Source organism: Halyomorpha halys, unplaced genomic scaffold, assembly GCF_000696795.3.
Source record: "Halyomorpha halys isolate HHAL.00 unplaced genomic scaffold, Hhal_1.1 Scaffold58.1, whole genome shotgun sequence".
NCBI lineage: Eukaryota > Metazoa > Arthropoda > Insecta > Hemiptera > Pentatomidae > Halyomorpha > Halyomorpha halys.
Genome location: NW_027110919.1, coordinates 2,810,116 through 2,837,142, shown reverse-complemented (window position 1 = coordinate 2,837,142; position 27,027 = coordinate 2,810,116). Strand labels below are relative to the sequence as shown.

Here is a 27,027-nt window from a genome sequence, read left to right as displayed (position 1 = left end):
ACCTTTCCTGCCCTGCCACCTCGCAGGAAGGGGGGAATTATTATTATTATTCATGAATAGACCATTGATAAATAAATATTGTATCCATGGCAATATTATCTATTAGTTTCAACTATAGCTAATTTTTGCCAAACACTGCAAAAGGGGCAATTTAAGTCCGAGGAGCACTTAACACAGAGCTTCAAATTCCATAGAGATCCAACTAAAAACTATATTTTAGGCGTTCGGTCATAAAATATAGAAACTCCGAAAATGAAAACTTTTACAATGTTAAATTGTTTGTTAATTACAATATTTCACCTTCAATCAGTAGTCACTTACTAAAACTTGACATTGTAGTCTTAAGTTAACAACAAATTTCCTGAATATTCTTTTAACACATTTTGAAATAAGCCTTTAAAAGAACCGATGGTACTAAAAACTGCAATTCATGAATGATTTCAGTTACCTTTGGGAAAAAAAGTTTATCATCGGTGTTGCGCCCACCGCAAAAGATTTTTTGATAATCATTTATTCAAATTAGAATTCAAAACGTGTTTTTGAAATGTTCTTTTGTTTTCTCGGTTGGAAAATTTTGATTTTTATGTTTGAAAAAGAAAAATCTATCTTTGCTACTTATTTATTTTATAATTGTTCATGTTCATAATAAATATATGCAATATCTTGTTTTGTGGAACCACAGATCGCCTGCTCCTCTCAGTCTCAAATTGTTGCAACTTTTAAGAAGAATATGACTTACTATTCCATCAGACTCGTAGTTATAGAGTTAATTAGTAACAATTGATAAAAGTGCTAAAATATCGCTGAAAATCCCGAATATCGTTCTAGTTTGTACAAAAGCAAACTTTATTAGTATCAAATGAATATTTTTCAATGTATAGAATACAATTTTAACTGTTAAAATGTATGCTCGAAAATTGCTTTGTTGCCCTGTGTCAATAATGAAGTAACTTTTCATATTGCCATTGAATAGGAATGGTTTAATGACGTATTGGAGAACGATATAAAATGTGTTAATGGCTTATGGTTTATGGTTACGCAATGAATGGGGAGTTACTTTCCCTTTACTTTCCTTGGTAGGGGGCGCGGTGGCTAGCCATTAACAGTGAGTACTGTTCAAGCCGGTCGAGGATCGAGTTGTCTTCGTAGTATCTCTCATCTCTTAGCGCTCCTTTGCGTGAGTATACTTTTAACTGTTTACTTTAATTGTTATTATAAGCCGCTTTATTATAGTTTTTTTTTTTTTTTTAGTCGAATCAATTTTTGAATTATTAACTATCAATCAGAATGGTCGAGGAAAAGATTCCTAAAGACCATAGGAATGAAACCACTTGGTGGTTTATATAGCAATATATTTTTTTTAAAATGAATTTTATGTGTAATATTAATTGATGTATTTTAAATGATTAGCCCCTAGAAAAATATAATATTTCCATGAAATATTGACTATAAAACTAAATAATTTTAATCAAGTGACTGAGGAGTAAAATTAGAAAATAGTAAAAAGACCCGAAACGTTACCAAAGTGTGAAAAATAAAGTTGTCAAAGATAAAAACAAAATATATAATTTTATTTTTGTACACTGTGGGTAAATGTGATCCTTGATCATTCTGATTGGAACTTAATTATTTACTTTAATTTATGTGTTATGTGAACGTGTTTTGTTTGTCTATTGTTACACAAGTTTTGTGTATTTTCTTTTTAGGTTCGTTATAATTTTATAAATAAATCTCAACCGGTTTATTCTACATTTTATTTTAATCTATGTTAAGTTATTCTCTAGGCTGACTTGCTGGGCCATTATGATTCATAACAAATATATTTATGGATTTCCTCTTGACTATTCAGTCGTGCATTGAAATCCAATTACATAAACATTTATACGTACTAGCACATTTGCAGAATTTAATGCATAAAGAACATGTCAATTATTTGTAAAAATGAGGTTTTTGTCCCAAAGGTTGTTTATAAAACTATAGTTAAATAATATATACGTACAAAGACTATAATTACAGATTATTTAAAAAAATGTTAGATAATCTTTTAAATACAAGTTAAAGTGACTACATCCACTTTGCGGTCAAACGTTTATTAAGACTGCCATCAATTTGTTTTCTTGGGAATCCGTCTAAACGAAACTAAAATAACTTTTCAGATGAAGCTTTAATAAAAGAAAATACACTTAATAATAATTTTTTGTTCAAATATAGTAAAAAAACAACAACATTGACCTTTGACTGATGAAGTAGAATCTAGGGCATTCATAAATTTCGGTTTTATTTATTAATTAATTTTTAATTATGTTATTTAAACAAACTTCTATTAGTTTCCATATCAGAAGGTTTTGTCGGGGTTGTCTGGTCTTAAGCGATTTCTCCAGCCTGATATACTCTTTACAGAAGGCCCACGACAGTAACACGTATCACGACAGTTTTTTTAGTTTAATAAATAATGTCTGAAATCAACTAGCAAATTTTATTCAACATTTTCATATTTTGTATTAACTAATTGACAATGCTAAATATAATGGAGAAATATTATTATGTTTTATCTCTTATATACATGTACAAATAAATACAGGAAATACGGATGACAAAAAATGTGTAGATAATATTGGGATTGTATTGGTACAATCTTGGTGTAGTTTTTTACATAACTGAACTTGTGGTCCTAAATTTTTGACCTAAATTGTACAAGGTATGTACATTCTTTAGTTGTGTTTTATTAATATTTTTACATATGTATGGAATATATTGTAAGAGAAAGTATTATGAGAGTGCGAAATTTCGAATTTGAGTTTTCCCCAGAAATATACGTTTTGAGGACACAAGTCCAAATAACCAAGTCTCGCAAAAAAAATCTATGTGTATATGAAACGAAATGTCCTACGAAACTGAAATTAAATATTCTAGGTGGCTATCCATATATCTCGAATGTTTCTGCGACTGTTCAGAAATGTACCTCATAGAATCGATTTTTCACATTTTTTCTATTTTCTCCAAAACTAACAATTTTGATTAAAATTGAATGGTATTTAAATATCAGTTAGGTCTTATTCTCATTGAAATAGACTGAGTAGGCTTAAATGGCGAATTTTTAAATAATCTTTCCCTAAAGTAACTTTAATTTTATTTATATGAAGAAAAACAATACAATAAATAAACATTTTTCATTGTTAGCAATTATAAACAATGGGTGTTAATAGCCACCTCAATCGACGTAGTCTTTTGAAGGAAAGCTTTAAAGAACAAATAAAAAAACCCAAACTGGTTAAGATATAAATATTTATTTGGTGAGGGCAACAATAGAAAACATAAACATAAAATAAAACAAAAGAGTTAAAATGAAACAATGATAATATAAATATTAGTAAAATAAACAAAAAATAAAATTAGCAAAACGAATTAGGAAATGAAATATATAAAAAATAAAATAGTAAATGACGGTCCCGAAGAAAAGTTGATCCATGGATGGTCGATCATTATTAAATAGCTCTGTAACTGAAATAGAGCCAAAATCAGAGAATGACCCATATATGTTTCTTGGAAAAGTATGTTGTTTTGTAATCCAGTAATCACTGGTGATCATTTTAAAATGTGTTCTTATTAATAGTACAAGGGCCGGGAAGAAAAAAAGGCAGTAATCTCACCCCAATTTTTTATTACTGTAATGAAAACTAGGTATAATTACTAATCAAAATTGATGAATCTGCCAAGTATAGGTAGGGGGGAAAAAATGGCGGCTGTTTCAAAACCTTAAAGAAACATTATTTTTTCATTCGGTGCTCTATATCTTAAAAACTACCAACAACACTAGAAAATCTAAGAGAACCTTATTTAAAGAAGAGTAAATTTGCTGAAATATTAGCCCTAAAAGAGCTATTTACGTCCAATATTTTTCGAGATATTTTTAAAAGCAAAATTTCTTAAAAATCTACTGCAAGATAAGTAGTTAGTTAATTTATTTTGAGAAATCTATATCTCTGGAACTATGTGATGTACAGATGTCTATTAGCACTCAAATTAAAGCTAATATAATGGACTATACAGAAGTTTATGACCTTTACCTTCGTATGAATAGTAGTTTTTATGATATTTGCTAAAATAAATTGATTTTTAGTTGTTCGGACATTAAATTTGATTTATGAAAAACTTCATTTCAGAAACCATTTGACGTACAGATGTCTGACAGCGCTCAAATTAAAGCTAGTTAAATTTACTATAAAATAGTAAATAATGTTTATCTTTTTAGGACTAGTAGTTTTTATGATATTTGACAAAATCAACTCACAAAATGTTAATTTCTAGTTGTTCGGATAAAATGTTGAATTTTTGAAAAAATCTAGATCCATAAGACGCACACATGTCTGTCAACACTCAAAATAAAGGAAATTTAACTTACTATAAAGTAGTTTATGATACTTATCTTCGTAGGGATAGTAGTGTTTATGATATTCACTTATGAATATAAATTTGGCAAATGAAAATTTGTTCGAACAATTGTAATCTATCAATTTATTTTAGCAAATTTCATGTAAACTATTACTCCTACGAAGATAAACATAATAAACTACTTTATATCTCATTAAACTAGCTTTAATTTAAGTGCTAATAGACATCTGCACGTCAAATAGTTTTTGAGATATAGATTTTTCAAAATAAATTCACTAACTACTGACCCTTCAGTACGTCCCATACAACATTTTTATGAAATGTTGCTTTTTAAAAAAATATATCTCGAGAACTATTTAACGTAAATAACTCTTTCAGGGCTCATATTTTAGCAAATTTACTCTTTTTTAAATAATGTTCTCTTAGATTTTCTAGTGTTGTTGGTAGTTTTTAAGATATAAAGCTCCGAATGAAAAATTAAATTTTGTTATCGCTTTTAAACAGCCGCCATTTTTTATTCCCCTGCCTATACTTGGCAGACTCATAAATTTTTACTAGCAATTATACACAGTTTTCATTAAAGTAATCAAAAATTGGGGTGAGATAACAGCCTTTTTTCTCCTCTCGGGCTCTTGTACTATGAGATGAAGATATTTTAATGTAATGAAGTGTAGATCACCACTGCACATGGGCGTAGGAGCTGGGGGAGCCGCGGTTCCCTCCTAGATTTTTGGAAGCCAAGGAAAAGAAAAAAATAAAGAAAATATTTAATTTGTTTGATAGATAATTTCTTCTTGGAAACATGCTATAATTAGTGAGACAACATTGTTGAGTTGACATCTTCACGGATCACAACAGCACCTTTGAAGGGACAAGATGAATATACTTCGATTCCGTAAAAAAGGTAAGATTCAATGAGCGCAGTTATTCGTCATTTTCTTATCTCTAAAAATAATGGAGGGCAACGAATACAAAAGATCTGCTCCCCCCCTTGGCGAAATCCTGCCTACGCCCATGCAGCTGCAACTAACAAACAGGTAAAACGTTGGTGGGCCCACGTCTGTACGGGCTCATTAATGCATTCCATAATTAAATTATAATATATAAGTATAGTAGACTGTATTATATATTTGTCTCCATCAAAAGTAGAAAAGTACAAAAGCCAAGATATCATCACAGGCACTTATTGAGGGCAGACAGGATGTGGTTGTTGTATTGAATTATACTAGACGATTAATTAGCAATAGCTCATATTGGAATCAAAGGCCAAAAAACGCGGAAAAGGTCTGGTTCTGGACTGTAATGTCGACTGTAGAACTCAAAATGTCTAAACTAATGTATGCTGAACGCAGACTGGGCAAGTTAGAAGCTACAATCGCTACTGTAATTAGCTAGAACTGATTTTAAATGTAGATCATCGTCACGTTGCTAAGCGACACCGTAACAACTAGCAACCTTTACTTTTAAACTTAATTATTGTATTACAAATATAAATACAAATGTTTCTTTTCAAATAAAAAAAAAATTCTAAAGAAAATGGTATAAATAAAATAAATGGAATTAAATTAAATGCTACAACTACATACGAATTAATATGTTAAGTTTGGCTTTAACAATGGGTAAACACAGAATATTAAAGAATTTTATGAATAACTAAAGAAGAAAATAAGATATCCAGTGAGGATGGGAAGAGACGATACCGCCCGATCTTTCCCGATTGTATTACAGCTTCGTTATCATTAGTTAAACTGTTGAATTTTTTGGCAGGAACAAAATTTATATTCGTTATTTTTATCTCGAGGAATACTATAAATGAATTTTTAAAGTAACTGAAAAATAAAAAATGTTTGTTCATAATTTTCACCTGTTATGGTTCTTAGTTTTTTGTTTTTTTTCGAAAATCGCAAAAATAGTGACACTTGAACAAACGCCGAGCAATCTACATTGGAGTTGAAAACTTAATTAGGGTGGCACTTGAAGGTTGTGTGGTGCAAGCACCGCAACAGATTTTTTTATCTGTTGTCGAATTCCTCGAATGGTGAACGATAATTACAAATGTTTATTTAGAAATGTGTTCTCTAACATTTTAATATCAAATAAACCTTAAAATACAATAAAGTTCTTTGCTTGTAATTAATCTGGAAATTAACCATTACCGTTGATTTTAAACATTCATTTTATAAACGATTGTGATATTTTAAATTTAATTTTGTTGTTATATTATTTTTACCTAAACCTATCTTGTGCGATAATGTTTTTATCTGAAAGTAATTTATACCCTAATTCCCTGATGTGGATTAAATGTCTTTAACATTGACATAAATTATTCAAAGATAATTTCTATGTAATTTTCCTCTATCATAATCATTTTCTTCTCATGGAGAATTAAACCCTGTTCCATACCACTGATAAAACTCAGTTTCTCCTGATCATTATGAAAAAACATGACGACCGAAACCGGATTCTTATCAGATTAATATGCGTATGGTTTTGAAAGTGTGTCTTCGGTTTATACATTACTTGTTTATGATGTTTTTTTTTTTATATTTACTTCCACATTTTCCCCTATCAATGTAGCAATATCTGTCTTGTTCCTTTTATTTTTCATTCTTAGACGCACCAGAATTTCAGAGCACTATTCCACCTTTAAGTCCCTCCGAAATCTTACCCAAACATCCTTCTGCCGCGCTAAGGAATGCTCCTGTTGTGATTAATGCTAATTTAACAACATCCTATCCCAAGCACCTGATCCTAAATCCAAATGGAAAATACTTAAGAACTTCTCCGTTTTAAGCTCCAAATCCTGTCCATATTACCACACACAATACCACCTATATGCAGAAGATATTGATAGCATTAATACATGGGCGTTAAACAATGATTTGAACTTGCGTGCCTAAAAAAACCAAGGCCATTCTTATTGGTTCCAAGCGCCTCCTTCATTCCCTCCCTTACTACACCCTACTACAATGCCCACAACAATCATACCCGATAAAACTCTTTCATTAATGGTTTCAACAATCATGCCTGATGACACCCGTAGAAGACTGATGAAGAGCAGGAAGGGGGAACTTCTCATCTAAAATTTGATTTTGTACCACGCCTGTAGTAGGTGCCACTGGATACTACTCTCCCTGAAGCCTTTCATGAAACTTTCATAAGTAATGTATTTACTTATTCTGATATTAATTGACAAGTGTGAATAATGTCATTAAGATAAAAATAGTAATAAGAGATCTATGGCTATACTCTACTTACCCAGGGAAGAAGATGGCTGTGGGCTTATTTCTGTTGGAGATTCGAGACGCAAACAAGAAAATTCCATGAAAGAATATTTTATTGCAAGTACTTCTACAATCATCGACATGATGCAAGAATTGGACGAAGGTTACCCTGTCTTAGAGATCCAACGCTCCACGATATGAAAAATGACGACCATTATAACAGTTATGGAAGGAGAAAGAACTCTATGAGAGATTTGACTAAGATTATGAACCTGAGTTTTATTGTGAGTCCTGAGTTGAATGGTTTGTGAAAGCAATTCTTTGGTGAAACTGAAGGGTTTTCGATAGCCATCCAGGATCGAGCTGTAAGAACCAGGGCTTAAAGGATGCATATCCTAGAAGAGATTTAGATTACAGAAAAATGTCGTTTTTGCTCTAGGATGCATGAATCTATTCAGCATGGGTGTGACACATTTGCAAGGGCAGTTGATGGATGAAACTCATAATCCATATGTATATGAAATATTTCAGGTGACAAGACTTCTATACTCAACGGTACGCTTTGAGCAGCCCAGGCAGAAGTCCATTATAGTGCAGTGCACTAACTGTCAAGACTTGGGACACACCAAGAGCTACTGCCATCACCAATCCAGGTGCGTTAAATGTGCCGGCCTTCATCCATCAAACACCTGTCTGAAATCACGGGAGGAACCTGCCATATGTGCACTGTGCACGAAAAACCATCCGGCGAACTACAGAGGGTGCGAGGTATATAAAAACTTATACAAGCAACGGACCCACAATAGAGCATTAAAAACTCTAGATGATAAGAATCGCACACAAGTACCTCCTGAAGTTGGGAATTTAGCCAGTTTTCCTGAATTGCAGAAAAATGCATCTCAACTAAACCAGCAACAACCTTCAGTCTCAGATCATCATCGTCAGGAATACAGAAGACCGCAACCATATTCTGTAGTCACACAAAACCAGCAATCTCGACGTCAGACGCCTCAGGCCTCCCATTCCTATCCCCAGACCTCTCATTCTCAAACTCCTCGTTCGCTTGTTCCTTCCCATCATCTACCTTTAAAGGTAAAATTACCCCAGGAACATCCACAACCAGCTCCTTCTCATCCTACTCTGCAAGTAAACAACCCACCCCAATTACCGGTTAAAATAGATCCCGTACCCTATACCTCACGACGGGTTCACCCAACACCCACTGCTCCGACTCATACAAACTACCGAGCCCCTGAGTCACAGCTTCATCCACATCTCAACTACAATCCAACTGATATAACCTCAATCCTGTCATCCTTCCTGTTGGATCTCCAAAATACCATAAAACCGCTAATCACCCTCCTCACTAGAATCCTGACTGAAATTCCTTTCAATCTTCCACGATGAGCGCAAAGCCCCTAGTTATCCTTTTGTGGAACGCTAATGGACTACATAACCACCGTGACGAACTCGATATATTTCTCCACAACAAACACATAGATATTGCCCTGTTGACAGAAACTCACTTTACTCAACGGTCACATTTCTACATCCGTGACTTCATTACTTACAGATCAGACCACCCAGACAACACTTCACACGCCGGGTCTTGCATCCTTATTCATAAATCCCTACCCCATTCCCTCATTCCTTCCACTCCAACTGACGCTATCCAAGCAACCTCTGTAATAATTTCAACTCGTCCTTTCCACTTAACATTATCAGCTGTATACTGTCCCCCTGGTAATTCCCTTTCCTACAATCACCTTGACTCTTTATTCCAATCCTTCGGATCGCGCTTCATTGCTGGAGGAGACTATAATGCCAAACATCAACGATGGGGATGTCGTACATCCAATACCCGTGGTAATATCCTTTCCAGAGTCTCTACCTCCAATAATTATTCTATCCTCACGCCCATGAGTCCTACTTATTGGCCTACATCTCTCAAGAAACGTCCAGATATCCTAGACATATTTATCACCTCCCAAATTTCCTGTTCCCGGACCATCATCGAATCTATAGATGACCTTTCCTCAGACCACAGTCCAGTTATCCTTTCCTTACATTCGAGCTTCGTTCCTAAGCCCTCTCCTCCCTCATTGATTAAAGGACGAGTTGACTGGGACAAATTTCGTAATGATTTGGAAAACAAACTGGACTTAAAAACTCCACTTAAAACTAAACATGACATTGACGAAGCAATAAAAAACTTCACAGACTCTATAAGAATTTGCATACACGACAACACGATGACCAGTAATATTATTAATACTATGCGTACTAACTTGCCACAGCACATTCGCAACTTATTAAAGGAAAAACGCAGAGCAAGAGCGAAGTGGCACAGGACTAGATACCCCACAGATAAAACATATTATACTACATTAACAAACAAACTCAAAACAGAACTTAAAAAATTGAAAATACAAAATTTAACGAACTTAACTCAAAACCTTATGACTACTGACAAATCCTTATGGACGGCCACTAAGAAGCTCCTTAGCTTCAAAAATTTTAATCACCCTCTTCTTACTGAATCACAAACATGGACTAAATCGGACGATGAAAAAACTCAGGTATTCGGTCTGCACCTTTCAAAAACATTTGACCCACAGCATGACATTCTTAATCCAACCCACATCGAATATATTGAAGAAGAATTAAACATTCCACTCCAAATGACCCTTCCTCCTAAAGCATTTCATCCTTCAGAAATATCCAACATCATTCAGAAGTTACCTACCCGCAAAGCTCCCGGTTATGACCTAATTACATCCCATATTCTAAAAAATCTTCCTCGAAAATCCGTTCTATTCCTCACCTACATCTATAATGCTGTACTCAGATCCACTTACTTTCCTGACCCATGGAAATTATCCATAATCAAAATGATTCCCAAACCTCAAAAGCCGCCTGAATACCCATCCTCCTACCGTCCTATCGCTTTATTACCTATCATGGGCAAAATCCTTGAGAAACTCATCTTAAGACGCCTGTACCCTATCCTTGATTCCAATCACATAATCCCAGATCACCAGTTTGGTTTCCGAACATCACACTCCACTATCCAGCAATGCCATCGTGTGGTTGATGTTGTCTCGTCTTCATTGGAGCGCGGAATGTACTGCTCGGGAGTCTTTCTTGATGTAGAACAGGCTTTTGATCGAGTCTGGCACCCAGGACTGCTATACAAGATCCGTAAATTCCTACCCCCTACATACTTCCTCATTATCCGTTCTTATCTCTCCGACAGATTATTTCAAGTAAATTACAACGGCGCTTATTCATCCCTATTCCGTCAGTCTGCTGGTGTACCTCAGGGTAGTATCCTTGGTCCTATCCTATATACAGTTTTCACAGCTGACATTCCAACCCATCCTAACACAATCCTCACCACGTATGCCGATGACACATGTCTATTGTCAGTGAACAATGATCCTTACATTGTATCCCAAACCCTCCAATCCCACATCAACACCCTTGAAGAATGGTGCCAAAACTGGAGGATTAAAATTAATTCCAATAAATCCCACCAAATCACATTTACCCTTCGACGTAAACCCATGACCTCTTGCCCTACAATATCCTTTAATAATACCCCACTTATTCCTGTCGAACAGATCCGTTACTTAGGACTACATCTCGACAAACGACTGACATGGAATCCTCATACAAGACTAAAAAGACAAGAAACTGCTCGTAGATTCCGACTATTGCAACATTTACTAGACAAACGGTCTAAATTGCCAATCCATTACAAAAGACTGATCTACATGACTATTATAAGGCCTATCTGGACATACGGAGTTGAGCTTTGGGGCTCCACTAAACCATCAAATTCCTCCAGAATCCAATCCTTACAGTCCAAAATCCTTCGTAAAATCCTTAATGCTCCTTACTTTGTCACAAATCAAGTCATCCATCAGGACCTCAATATTCCATATGTTGCCGATTTGGCCAGAACCAGATACCGTTCCTTCCATAATAAACTTCTCAACCACCCAAATCCACTTGTTTCTAACCTGGCTTCTCCTTCATTACCTAATAATCCTCCTAGGCGTCTGAAAAGAAGATGGCCTCGAGATCTTCTCCTCTAGAAATGTTTTTGGAGTTCTATCAATGGGTAGATTCTCCACATGTTTTTATCATGTCACTATGTCACCTACAGCAAATTTACTTGTTGTATATATGTGTATACAGTTGTAAATATCAATAAATAAATTATTATAAAAAAAAAAAAAAAAAAATTATCGGTAACTCTGTTTACAAGCGAAGTATCAAAATTATTCGTGTGAAATCAAATTACAACTATTTTTTTTTTTTTTGTTGAAACAAAGTTTTATTTTAATTTTTTAATACGGGCTGATAGGGACCTCTTAAATTGATTTTTAAATTTCAATTTTAATGGAGAGGCATTATTGGATGACCTTAACCTTCATGCCTTCATGATATTTTTATTTTTTCTCTTCTCTCTCTACATCTCATTTGTTGGTTGTAAAAATACTTTTACAGTTGTGAATAAACTAAATAAAGTAAAAAAAAAAAAATACGGGCTGAGTATTCAAATGAAGTATTGGTTTAATGATAATGTATGGCTAAAATTACATAACTTTCTGTTTGATTTGTTTTGTTTTTTTGTCGGATTTAGTTCAACAGTTTATATGGTTCAACGGATTTGGTTTATAGCTCAAATACAAAATTTCGTCCATCTGATTCATTTTTTCTTTCAAGGATGTATCTAAGTATATATAATTTAATATAAATCATCTATGTTTGAATTTGTTTCATAATACAATTAATGAACTAGCCTCGTTTTTTGGAATTTGTTTTTCAGTTTTGGATTCTGTTTTAAGGAACTATTACGAAGATAAAACGTATAACACGCGATGTTAATTATACTTTAAAAAAAAAAAAAAAAAAGCTCTTGAAAATTATTATACCTTGTTGGCCTTGATATTCCCAACATCTAATGATGTAATATTTGCGAATTTGTGAGCCAATTATCATTATATTCCAATTTTTTTTATTATTCATAAAAAAATAATTGATGTACTCTCAACTAAGAATAAATATTTAATTTCGTAAATGTAATTGCATTATTATGGATAATAAAGTTTAGTTCGTGTTTTATTGAAATTAGGTTTTTACCCGATCTCAAAAAGAAATGGATTTTTGAAATTCATAGATGTATAATAAGGTGTTTTCTTGAAAAAGCGGTTCCTTTAAACGTAAATATAATATATATATATATATATGTTGATAAAACTATTTTTATATATTTATACCCATATACAAACACACATATAATATAACTAATTTCGTGCACTAGAAAGCGCGAAATACATTTCTATTTAAAAATCTGTGAGTACCTTCAATATAAATTTGTTTTTGTTAAGTCTATTATTTATTTATTAGCAGATCGGTTAGGTTGGCCTTGCATAGTGGTTACAATTTTTTTTTCAACAGTTGTGGATTGGGCTATTTAAATATTTACAATGCTATAATCATTAAAAATTGTAAATAAAGAAGATGAATTGAAAAAATAAATAAATAATTAAAAATAATAATAGTTATGTAATTAAGAATGAAAGAGAAAATAATAATCAAAAACAAACGGTGTTTATAGAATTAATGAAATAAATAATTGACTTATACTTAAAAAAATATTTGGGAAAAGAAACATAAGAAAAAAAATTAAATAATAATAATGATGATAATAGAAATAAATAAATATCGAGTTTACAGTTTACAGAGTCATTGATGTCGTCCATCAATCAGGCTGGGCCCTGTTTCATAATGAAAGCTAATAGTATTAGTTAATAGTACAAGTGTAGAAACTAGTGTGCTAACAATACTATTACTTATTTTTTTCATGATAGGGATGACTATTAGTGAAATTACAGGAATTAAAAAATACTGAAGAGTAAGTTACTATTGTAGAAGTCTGTGCAATTGAATTAAGATGAATCTACAAGACTAATATTATTAGTTTGTACTTTATTATGAAACAGGGCCCAGGTCTTTGCAGTGAGGTTAAACTGCTTACGTTGTATCTAGGCCTCTGCACCTTTAACTGCAGATGCCCAATTTAGTAAATCTTTTTTTTTTATGAAATCGCCTATCGATTCTAATTGTAGTTCACGATGCAATCGATTATTTCTTGTAAACCAGGGGAATGTACTGGGACCCTTGTCTTGAAATGATTGCTTTTTTTATAAATATCCATTAAAACGTAACGCCTTCTCTATTGTCTTACTTGGTGTTAAGGAGGGATAGTAAATATAATCAATATTATTAAATAAAATTTTAATAGTAAGTAAAATTAGTTTCTAGTACATAACGGAAACAAATTTCTAGTGATTCTAAAAATCTCAGTTATTAGTTGTTTGATAAACTGGCGAATTATTTTTGTTTTGCTTTTCGCCTAGAACTCCTAAACGGTACATCCTAGCGAAAATGTGGTATAATAATTTAATAATCATTAAATTCTGCGTTGAATGAGTAGAGTTAATAATTCAACAAATGAGTACGCCATTGAACAGAAAATACCAATTTTTTTTTTTTTCAAATTTTGCTTAAAACTGAGATACATAAGTCCACTTGTTATTCAATTCCGGCGGCCCTAAAACGGTTTCAGAACAACCAAATAACGAATTAGGAAATTTTAGAGCCCTACCCCCAATAAATTCTATATACATTGGTTTCTAGAGAAAAGGTTGAAGTGAAACAAATTAAAGAGCATTAATGTCTGTGTAGAACGAGGACCATAATTTAATAATACATTCAAGTTGTATAGTGATACACGACCTGCTCTGATTGCACTTCAGACCAACTAATTAAGTCCAAGGAACAACCGAAGCAAGTTGTATAGAACTAAAAACTCAACAAATTCATTCAATCCAAAATCTAATAATCTTTAATTTGTTCAACAGTAACTTTTGCTGGTATGGACCGTTAAGAACTCTCAGCAAAAAAAAAACCCATTGGTTAATTCATTAAATTAATTAGTTAGTAACAATTTGAGTACCGCAGAAATTAGTTTTCGTTTTAAGTATGGCCTCACCTATTGTACCTATACCTTTCAGTTTTAGGCAAAGTTCTTAAAATTAATTTTGTCGTTTATTGGATTAAGACAGTGAAAAATTGTTTACTCTTGATGGTTTACGGCACTACTTCACCAAAGGTTTCAGTTCTGATACTCATTTGTGAGAGAATTTAAGGCTTTTTAATTTGTGTTACTGTAACGTTTTCATAGTCAAAATCACTAAAGAGTTTTAGACTGTCCAGAAGTGCCTACCGCATTACGGCTGATAGGAACTATTTTTACAATTGTTTGTTGCTACATGTTTATGGCTTATATTTTATGCATTCGAGTCCATTGCTGTATAGCAGTCTTCTTGAAGAACGTTGGATTGAAATAATTTTTAAATAAACAGCGGAAATTAAAAGGAAACATTTGTAAGAGAACGTAGAATCAATTATTAATACAGGAAGATGTGGAAAACGGAACTTGTAGCAACTTCTATATGGACGACGGCATATTATTTATAATGTATTAATGCTGAAATGTGAATTTTGTTTTCATTGTATAGTATCTCAAAGTATCTCAGTAAAAAATATTTTATTTTCAGAAGGTGGGTTTTCTTTTACGAAAGTTATTTCCAATATTCAAGTGTTTCACCCTTTAAAATGTTACAACCGTTATTTACATTTTAACCAATCATTCATTTTCTTATAATCTCATATTTGTTCTCAGTCACAACCCTTCTGAGTGCTTCTACTTTTTAGGAATAGCCTTGAACTTTCGAATCTAGAGAGATGACAAAATGTTTTTTACTAATGTATTCTTCTTCTTATAAGACCATATGCTTGCTAATAAGCTGCTATTGGGGGACCTCACTCGTCATACGACTGCCTTGGCCTCAGTCATAGTTTAAATTAATGACTAATAGACACCCCAAGGCTTTCAAAGTAATTATCATGTCTGTCAATAGCGGATTTACCTTGCGGGACCCCCGTTCATATTCGATTCATTCGGTTTTCGAAGTTACGAATATAGATATTTCGAGATCGAGCATCTCGAATTAATTAGTTTCCTGATTCTGAACTTTAATTGGATTTTCGATCACGTGCGCGCATTTAGATCTATTATTACTTTTGAAGTTTTCTTCTATTTTTTGTTTATTTTAGTTCGATAGTGCATGCATATTTCAACTTATTGTTACTTTGTAACTTTTCTTCAAAATAGGGATGTTTATTAGATTTTAGAGAGTTCTGATTCTGTTTTTTTTTTTTAATATAATTTTCGATCACGCTTGCTCATTATGATTTATTGTTACTTTTCCTGTTTTGTTTTTATATATATTTTTTTAATTGAATTTTTGATCAAGCCTACGCTTTTCGAATTACCATGACAGTTAACAGTTGTTTAGGTTTCGTTTATTTAATTTCCGAACACACTACTTCCATATTTACTTTGGCCCATGCGCATGTATAATAACTTTTGGAATTTTCATAATAACTTCACAATTTTTAGTTTTTCGAGTTATTGTTACTGTTGAAGTTTTCTTTTAACGGTTTAGATAATCTATAAAACAATGTCTAGAAAAAAAAATCGCTGTAGATTTAGTTTGAAATGCGCGTTCATAGTTCATAGTAGAATCCTGTTTAAATAATTTAATGAAAACCATGGGAAGTATAATAAACGATTCCTTTAAGCGAGGAATACCTCAATAGAAGCAAAAAACTATCCATCGGAACGAGCACGGGATTAGAAATTGGAATTATGAACGTCAAAAACCTAACAATAGACCCTCATTCTGAAAAAAAAAACTCCAAAATTAGCAGTAATTCGAATTATGTATACGATAGTAACTTTAGGTATAGCGATTCCATCAGCGGGAAACTGAAAACGTTTCAATTGACGTAGATATAGAATGATATATTTTCAGTTTTGACCCATAGATGTCCTAAAGCAATTAAGGACTGGTTCATTTCTATCATAAGTTTTATTAGGTTAGGAAGAAGCTTTTTACGCTGATAATAGTTTCGTTTTAAGATTTGTACAGGCTGTAATTTATCGAGGAAATGATTGTTGGGGTTTGAGTGAGAAAGAAAACACAGTAACGAATTTTTAATGTCAGGAATGATTTTTTTCTTTACTTTATCCCTTTATATTATATTTTCTGACCGCATCCTTCATACTTTCCACTCCCAACTGCATCTCCATGGTTATAGATAATTTGTCGACTCAACTGTTCTAGAATTTCTTGCTAAATCTGATTCATAATATCAAAACTGCCCTGCCAACATTATTTTTACGTTATTTCGTTATTATTAAACAGAGAAGAGAAAGAAATGCTTTATTAATTCATGCTGCCCAAATACATCGGGTTGCTACATTACACAGCATACTAATCAATCCGTGATCGGGCATATATAAATTACATATTTTATATGATATAATATAATAGGAAGATAACAATTTTTTTTTTTTTTAAATATCATTCTGTATGAATTAGTGAATCGATTCAGACCTGTTAAGGTTGACTTCTATTTCGTTGTGGACTCTCGTAGTTCAGTCCTTCTCCCTTTCACTGTAGAGTAGGTTAATGACCTTTAAGAGGACATGTCCTTCCTAATTTTAGAGTACTCAAGGGCTTAACTCAAAATAACTCCATCATGACTTGAAAGTTCTATGAGTCAAGAGCACTCGAATAACAGCGGTTCAAAAACTTTCATATTTGTCTCTGTTGCACGATGGAAATATGTTTATAATCTAGAAAACTTAGAAAGGGACTAAGTATATACAATCCAGAAGACTTAGAAAGGACTTCCATCGCCGATACTCAAGCCAACTTAACATTCAGTCTAGTGCTAATTTTACCTATTACGACAAGTCAGAGTAACCTAACCCACTAAATCTCACCACTCTAATATTAATTTTTTTTTATATAGCCAACCCATTAAAAACCTATTTCAATGTATATTTACATTATTCTGGTGGATAAAAGCATTTGATTAATCCAAATAATTTTGTTTTTAAATTTAATAATCCTTTAATTTTGTTTTTATCTAAATGAAATGCAATTGTTCTCCAAATAATAATAATATTCTTTATTGATTCCATTGGAATAATATTATTGGTGTCAGAATCAGGCTTTAGAGTAAGATACAAAAGAAACATGAAATTATAAACCATCATAAGTATAATTATAATATTGAATTTGATAAGATAAACAATAAACGACAATAATTAACAGAACATATAAAATAAAAATACAAATAAAATAAAACCATATATCATATTATAAATCATAATATATAAGCTTCTAAGGAAAAAGAATCTAATTCAAATAAAGATAACTAGATAAATTAACCAACATAAAAGGTAATGAAGGGAAAAAAATGAAGTAAAATAAATCCTCTAATAAATAATACATAATAAGGATATTATTCCAATAAAATAAAATAACGTTAAAACAAATGATTGATAGATTTATTTATTGATAGATATTACAATCTGCCACATAGTTCTGGGCAGTAGGTAATAGTGATGGATGATCTCATACATACTAAAATAAAAAAATAAATTAAAATAAAATAAATAAAATAATAAAAAATAAAAAAATAAAAATAATTTTTAAAAAACTCTTAAAATATATACAAACAATAGAATAGACAAGATGAACATAATCATACTATCTGTATGAAAAATAAATAAATAAAATAACATAATGATAAAATAATAAAACAAGTGAAGTAGCGATTATGATATGAATATATGCTTATGGATTTTTATAAATACTAAAAACATAATAATCAATATTATTTCTCTCTCCATCTATCTACTTCTAATTTGAAACTTTTAATTGCTATTCTTCCGGAATCAGGTGGACAGAAGGTGGTTGAAAATACGAGATTTGAAGATTGGAAGGGTATTATAACAACGAATGAAGGAGGGAATAGAATTCCATAGAGAAGAAGAGCGAATGAGGAAAAATCTACCAAAGACGAACCGCAGCCTTGGGCAAAGAAAGAATTACAAATCTCTTAGTACAAGAGCCCAAGAGGAGAAACAATGGCAGTTATCTCACCCCAATTTTTTATAACATTAATGAAAACTATGTATAATTAATAGTCAAAATTGATGAGTCTGCCAAGTATAGGTAGGGGGAATAAAAAATGGCGGCTGTTTAAAAAAAAACAAAAACTAATTTTTCATTCATTTCATCTGAAAACGTGTATTTCTCTTAAAACTTGAATTTGATATTGTGCACTATCCCAATTACATATAAGGTTTAGTGGAACCAATAAATCGTTCAATTTCAAAACAACGTGAGCATATTTCGAAATTAAAACATTTTAACTCAGCTTGACCTGGTACTACAAAAACTGCTTCAAAAAAAGGTTATAAAAAAAAAAGTGAAATCCACTTTCCGTTAAATAGTCTTCTATAAACCAGATTTTTCCGTAGCTGTTGTATTCATTTATAAGTATATCTTAATTACTATTATGTCATGTTGATATCTTAATCCTGACAGTTTGCCATTTTTATAAGTTTTAATAAATATCAATGCCTTTGATGAGAGAGCACAGGAGATATTATGTGAGGAAGAGTACCTTTTTTTAAAAAAAAGTATCGAACAAAGCCCTTACGTAAACACGATTGTTGGCAGTTTCCATCCCCGTAATGTTCATCCTTATCAGCCACTTTCAGTGACGTTACTTACTGAAACTCTTCGCCCATGGGACGAGTACTTTCGAATATTCTTCGCTAACAGCATACATATTGAGTCGTACGTAACACACACGTGCCACTCAAATTTTCATTTTATTGAAAATCGTTATTTACCGGCGATAATAGTGGTTAAAACCGACAATGTTAGTGTAAAACACGAACTAAATGTGTTGTAAGAAACGGCACCTAATTCCACTTTAACTAACATTTGATTGGGTATGAAGCAAATTATAAAAATCTGGTTGCGCACCACACAACTTTTATTTACCTACCTAAGTTGAGTTTAAATTAATCTTTGTTTGTTCCGGAACAGACATTTCTATTCACTATGGTAACACCTTCAACGTACTAATTTTCCAAATGAGGATTTTAGTTTATGGATTCACGAACTCTAATTTCAACAGTATTCACTTTTCACACACAAAGTACTTTTAATAATATTTCAAAAGTTTAACATTTTTCAGGGCAGCAGTCAAGAAGGAATAAAAATAGTTTATTAATATTCATATTTCAAGACCGCAGCCTATAATTCACTTAGGTCAATCATCTATTAATATTTTTTAACGTTTTTATTTTGAACTGACACTGGTCAGCTTCTGGTGGACAGGGGGATCTGTGAAAAGGTGAACATACGTTCCTAGCGTCTTATTTGAATGCTGCGGAGTGGTCCGAGCATGGCGTCAGAACAAAGGGTGAACAAGCCCGTAGGCTACCCGAATGTTACATCCAGTCCTTTGGAATATTCACTGAGAACAAGAGTCGAATCTTCACATCCATAAGTGGAGTCTATCCTGACAAACGCGTCAGAAACGTCGACGATAAACCTCCGTTTGTACTCAAAGGTGCAGGCGGCTGATGGAGTTCAGGAGATGACTCCGTGTCACCAGGCTGGATGGAATTAGGTATGTGGTAATTGGGGCACGGTGCTTAAGATGGTACGGTATTTGAAAAGAATGTCGGAGGAGGCCGTCGCGGAGGTCTGTAAGGTGGATGGGGAAAGTCATGGAGGAAATAGGTGGTCATGTTCTGCAAGAGGACAATTAGTCAGATCCAAGCTCTTGGAGCTCTGCACTGACTAGTTGAGGCAACCCTTGTTGGAACGCCTATAGTTAGTTTATACTCTTGAAAAGTATCATTATATTACATATAAAACATTATTAATATAAGACATTAATATAAAAATGTAACAGTTCACTAAAATTTAAATGCAGTCCTTAACCATCCATTCAAACCTCAATTGTTATAGAATAAATATATAAAATTCTAAGAATGAATTTATGGAGGTAGTTATTCTGTCAAATATAGGAAACTGGCTCGAATATAGGCTATGTGAAACTAACGATGCAACAGCAATAACGACGTAAGCCTTTCCAAAAATAATGTTTTGAGACTATTTACAAAATTTAATACATCAATATCAGTGACATTGAACTTTTTGTTTCTTTACTTTAAAATACAATATCTCTTAATCTTCATCTCTCACTTAGTTTAATATTTCTGTAGGACCCTAAAAATGTTTACATATTTTTCACTCATCACTATAACACTATATTCTATCTAATTCAATTATCTTTAAAAACAATGATATTTATCGATTATTATCGTAACATTTTATTTTGAAAAATTTCTATAAAATGGTTATTTACTTGCAAATATTTATATTTCTTATTTCATCACTTTAAATGTTTATAAAAACATATTACGTTTTGGTAATTAAATTAACAAGTACCTTCAAAACAATTCCAGAACGAAAGATGAGTTTATAGGTTATCTAGTAGCATTTTTATGATTTTTTTATCACCTATAAAATTACGTTACTTTATTTTATTATTTTTTATAATGAAAATTAGTGTAATTTTAAGATAATAATCCTGGAACAAACAAGCGTGTGAGTACGGATTTAGTTACTTTCTTTGTTTATTAAATATTTGTTGGTATTTTGGTTCACTTCCTCTTTGTACTTCGACTCAGCATTGTAGTATGATCTCCCGAACACAATATTGGCAATCTCTCTTCTTTCTCAATGGAGCGACTTATTACATTACTTATTATTTATAATTATGTCATACGAATTTAACATATCATTTTTACAATGAATTGTGAGCTTTCCTTTTAAGTTATTAATAGAAGCAAGATGGCGAAACACTCGCGAGAAATCAGAACACTACTAATGATGATCATCTGGAAGCAAAATAGAATAAGAAACTACACAAATTAAATAGTTGGAACGCCCTTGATAAAACATTTTCCTGTATTTATTGTTCATAAATCTATCTTATCTATGATTATACTTTAGTAGCTTCGATTATATGATTAAAGCAGGTGAGGCTCATTAAGATTTCATGATATACAAGAAGATAAACGTCTTCTACAGTTAATAGTTACTTATCAATGTTTTTCTTAAACGTACAATGTACTTTTCCATTCTTGATATATTCATAAATGTATAATGTTCAGATAGTTATATAAATAAAACCAGTGACACCCTTTAAATGAAAGTTTGGAATACAATATTCTCCAAAATACACCTGCAGTGGAATGCGACCTTCACCGCGAACTACGGAAGCTATTCGTTAACATGTCTGGTGTAAAGTGAAAGTCAGTTCTACGGGTGTATTCATGAAACCTGGGAAATACGTTGATTCATACCTTATTTTGATGGCAATTATATATCATGACTGTTTATCGATGCGCACTTGTGTGTATATATATATTTAATAATAGTCATCAAAACATTAATAATAAAAATGTAATATTAAGGTTTTTTTTAAAAAATATGTTACTAGTAACATTTATCTGTAAATATCTATATTATGTTTTAAAGGCTTAACTATTTTCCCGTAAATAATAGACTTTTGTTCAGTAGGAAAAAAAATTAAATAAAAAAATGAACTTAGCTTAAAAGTCATTCATAAGCCCTAGAACAGGGTTTCGGAAGTTTGTTTGTTTGGTTCTTTAGTGGCGCCAAACTTCATTGGTCATCAACGCCATTTATATTTTATTTAATTTTGCTAATATTCGTTAAATTTTATTTATTTTTAATTTTTTATTTATTTTTTTTTTTATTTATTTTTTTTTTTTTCTTCCGATCAAGTTATATTTTTGTCAGTAAATTTTGTGATTTTAAAAACTGGAACACCAATTCTATTGCCTTATCATCGTCTCCAATGGTTTTTGAGATATCTTGGCTTAGTCCCAAGCTATTGAGGTGTGGTGTAAAATATGGGCATCGATGGAAAACATGGCTTATTGTTAAATTGTTATTGCAATACTGGCAGTTCGGAGGTGTTTCTCTTGATATTGGGTTTCGGAAGTTTCTGATATGTTTGTTAAATACGAGGAGAAGATGGTTAGGGATGCGGTCAAAGAGAAACACAAATAAGTTGGATTAACCTATTTTATTGTGCCAACGTTTCGGCTAGAGTTTCTAGCCTTCTTCAGGGCTTTTAGTTGGAAAATCAAACGCCTAATGAATGTTGCCTGTTAAATATGTTGCTCCCCCTCCCCCCCGGCCTTAATTGGCCGCCTCCAGTGTCCTCACTTTGGATCGAATGAGAATTCATTTCTAGGCAGAAATACCACATAGAAAAGTAGAGATGAATTCCAGTGAAAATTTAGTAATTGTTTTGCATTTTAATTTTTTTTTATACCTCTTCAGCATTCTCTGATTGAGTTATGAGTTGGTGTTGCCGGGAGCAGAGAAATGCCTTTTGAGGATCTGAACTGCTTTCTCGACCCTTTATCCCACTGTTATTTCCAGTTTTTAAGTATTAATGAAAAAAAATCATTTTTATCCTTTTATAAATAAAAATCGGGGAAATATAGAATAGAACTCTAGAATATACATATAGAACTCTATATCTCCGGCTCCGCTGCCCTCGATTTTAATCCTTACGAATTATATTCTTCATTCCTTTCAACACCTCCCCTCCATTATCATGCTTGTTATTACCACATTAACCAATCATATTCCTAGAGCTGAAGATTTTACTCAGTTAACGAAATGGACCTTATGAGGATCTCTTAAAAGTTTTGATGCCTGTGATATACCATATAAGGCATTCAAACTAATTAAAAATTATAAGACCCAACATAAACTAAAAAAGTAAATCAGTTGCATAAATGGCTTTCAGAAAGAAATTTGATCCTAGACTGTTTAAAATTTTAATAACTTTGGCATTAGCATCATTGGCACCATCAGAGTATGTTTCACTTATTAATATTAAATGTTAAATAATCATTTTAAAAAAACAATTAAATAATATACACTTGTCTTTAGGGCAAGAGTACAAGTTGCAATATGCGGTCTCCGGCGCGATGCATGTAGCAAACTCCTGTCATGTCATCTCACACGTCCTAAAATGTACTTAGCCTATTATTATCTTTTTTTTAATTTTCCCACCCTCCTATTTTATTTATTTTCACACTTACAATATATAATATGACAAAATATATGTACATATACAATATTTACAAAGATTATAGCTATTTTTACCCGTGGGCATTATTAGGAGAGTTTAAGGATTGGGATAGGGGTATTGCGCCTTTTATTTATAATTGTTATTTACTGAGTGGGGCGGGACCACTCTGCTGGACTTAGCCTATCATATTCCTGACTCCTGAGATTTATTAACTATAGGCGACCTCTTGCGGAGTCAACTATCCCCAAAAAAGCCTTGTACCTTCAAGGTCGACCTTTACACCTCTCTCAGCAGTCCTCGGCCTAAATTGTATACAACATATATCGCAAATTCCAAGTGGATATCGATGGATCGCTCTCGTTACTAACGATACAATTGAATGTTCTCGATTTTAGAAAAAATACAACTTTTTAATTGTTTTCCTGAAAGAGAGAGCCTTAAATTGTATTTTTCTTAAGTTAAGTGGAAATGTACTTAGTACTGTGAAGTAAACCATCGACAAATTCATATTTCTTGATCATCAATAATGGGTTACATTATATTGTGTGATTCGTTAGATTTCAAGGTTAAGCTTAGTTGTGATTCACCAAAAAATTCTATTTGTTTCTATTATGAAGATTATAATAGTTAATAATTTAAGTAAAAATAGTTAATTTTTATCGGTTATTTTCCTTTATTTCACATCTTGAATCAATAGTAAAAAATATAAAAATATGAATGTACAAAGCACCATTTAAAACTTATAATAATTTGGTTTTTATTTTGTAATTCTTCCAATTCATAATAATTTCATATGAGGAGCTTGAAGTATCATTGCATACCTCTGTCACCAAATAAACAATTTATATTCAACTCCAATCGCCCATATTTATTTTGAGAGATCACGTTCAAGGAAGTCTTCTTGAAGCGTCATTGCACAATCACTGAAGCAGGTCAAGCTTTGTGTAATCGAAATACTGTTATCAATATTATAATTTCAACATAGACAATACTTATAATCATAACCAGAGTCCACAGTTCATCTTAAGGATCCCCTAAAATATGAAATGGTTAAATGGTGTGTGTATGATTCTATATTTGCATTTAATTCGACATATACAAAAGAGTGGCGAATCAAGACTATTTGGGGTCAGTCATGGATTTATTTTTGGTACCTAGAGGAGAAATATTTTTGAGATACCTCAATCATCATTTAAATAATTAAAATCTGAGAGGATGAGATCCATAAGTGTGGAACTTAACTGTTAATCTAATTCTTTCAATGTCATTTAAACGAATCTGTAAAGCAGTCCTTAATTGAACATCATTGAATATGCATATTATGTATGTTATTTATGTAATGATTTTTGTATGTCGTTTTTTTCAATGAACTCGCCATTAATGAATCCATTTCTGCTATTTATCAATGGAAACGCGATTCAATTTGGAATCATAATTATTATTTTTCTTTTATTTTTATCGGCAACGAATTAATACCATAAGAAGCGAAAAATTAATCAATCACGAATGATAAAGACGCTATGTCTGACTATCGTTTAAAGAAAAAAAAATCACCTTTAATAACCTTAAAGACCTTAAACCCGGGTAGATGTAGAGAAAGTGATCCAGATTGGTTCTTACCCCAGGAAAATTTTATTAATAACCATTTTTTTGATTAATATCTCTATTAGGTACAAAGTGAAAACAAAACTGAAAAGTAATGTCGATGTTTCCCTCCTACCGCAACAAAATCTCCAATTCAAAAAACAATAGTAGCTATGACAATTTATCATTACTTAAAATTTAAAGGCAAAATTATTTCGCTAATTTTCAATTATAAACCAAATGTTCTAAATTTCGGCTAATTCGCCATTCTGAGGAACTGAAATTTCAGTTGGGCATTCCAGTACAAACTCGTCGACTCAACTTCCACGTTGATGTCACTGAAACCTTTGTAAATTCACCACAAAAGATGATTTGTTCTTTAAACCATGATGGTATGTCGTCCCTGATAATGTTTTTTGCACTCGTATCTACTGATTCATAGAGCCAAAAAGGATGAGTGTTCAATAAATTCTTTTTAGAAATTTAACATATTAACTATGGACTACTTGATGTGCTTTTGGTACAAAAATGTTCATGTATTTTCACTAGAAACTAATGAACTAAGGAATTAAATTATTTAAACGTGTTTTTACCATTAGTATACTTCCTATAAGTATAAAGGAATATGTAAACACGTATTAAAAAATATATATGAATCCATTTTCAAAATTAATATTAATAGTTACAAAAAAAAAAATATATAAGTGAAAAAGTTAAATCCTTAAATCTTTAAGATAAATATTTTAGTTATTATTAATTTTATGAAGTTTATTCTTTTATTTTTTTACGAATTTTATTTCGGAGCTCTTAGCTTTTACTCTAATCGCATACCATTTTCGAAAAGGAAACTCACTTTATTAAGTACTAATACTCAACTCTAAGCAGTATTCAAAATATATACTAGATATTTTCGTGATACTCTCAACTCATGCTTAAGAAAGATAATATCAGGAATAATACAGTTAAATAAATCTTGCAGGAGTCTTGCAAGGTCGACATTGATGATCTTCGCGAGATAAAGCATACAAGTTAGAGCTTTGTCATGCATGAATCCAACGCAATAGGCCACTTAATGATCATTATAAGGCGATGAGTTTCAAATGTTCAATTTAACTTGTCCGAATTAGCATTAACAAACTTTTTTGTGTATTTTTTTTTTATTTATTAAGTACATTAGGTATAATTATTCAGCCTGCTGCTTATATATGACGTTGGATGAGATGATGTAACACCTTTCCAAACAAATATACATATGGCTTTCTCATAGGTCCAGAGTAGATTACTGTGATGAACCAAAAAAAAAAAAAAAAAAAAAAAGAAAGAGGAATAGAAGAACCTTTTGGAACTTCAGTTAATTTTGCTTTAACACTTCACTGACGCATTCCAATCAATAAACAATTAAAAATTATGGTCTATTATTATGGTGTCACTTGATTCTCTCAATATTTTATTTTAATTTAGCTTAAATTACCTAATGATATATAAAATTGAAAAAATAAAATTATTTAACCTATTGAAAAATTCCAAAACATTAATAAACTCTATATTATTCCAACTAGGAATGGTTGTTGAGGGCCTATAATCAGAGTAACTATGAAATTAATAGCTAAAATTTCCGTTGACAATCGTATTTAATATAGGTTAACCTATATTATAATTAATT

The 27,027-nt window shown here is 31.8% G+C and overlaps 1 protein-coding gene across 1 annotated transcript in view; it reads left to right on the top strand.

Annotated features, from left to right (window-relative positions):
* Nucleotides 1–1,080: 1,080 nt before the first annotated feature.
* LOC106692483 (retinol dehydrogenase 14) overlaps nt 1,081–27,027 on the top strand; it is a 49,847-nt gene continuing 23,900 nt past the window's right edge. The window contains exon 1 of the mRNA XM_067049042.1: nt 1,081–1,177. The gene's annotated coding sequence lies outside the window, so the exon portion shown is untranslated. The remainder of the gene's footprint in view (nt 1,178–27,027) is intronic.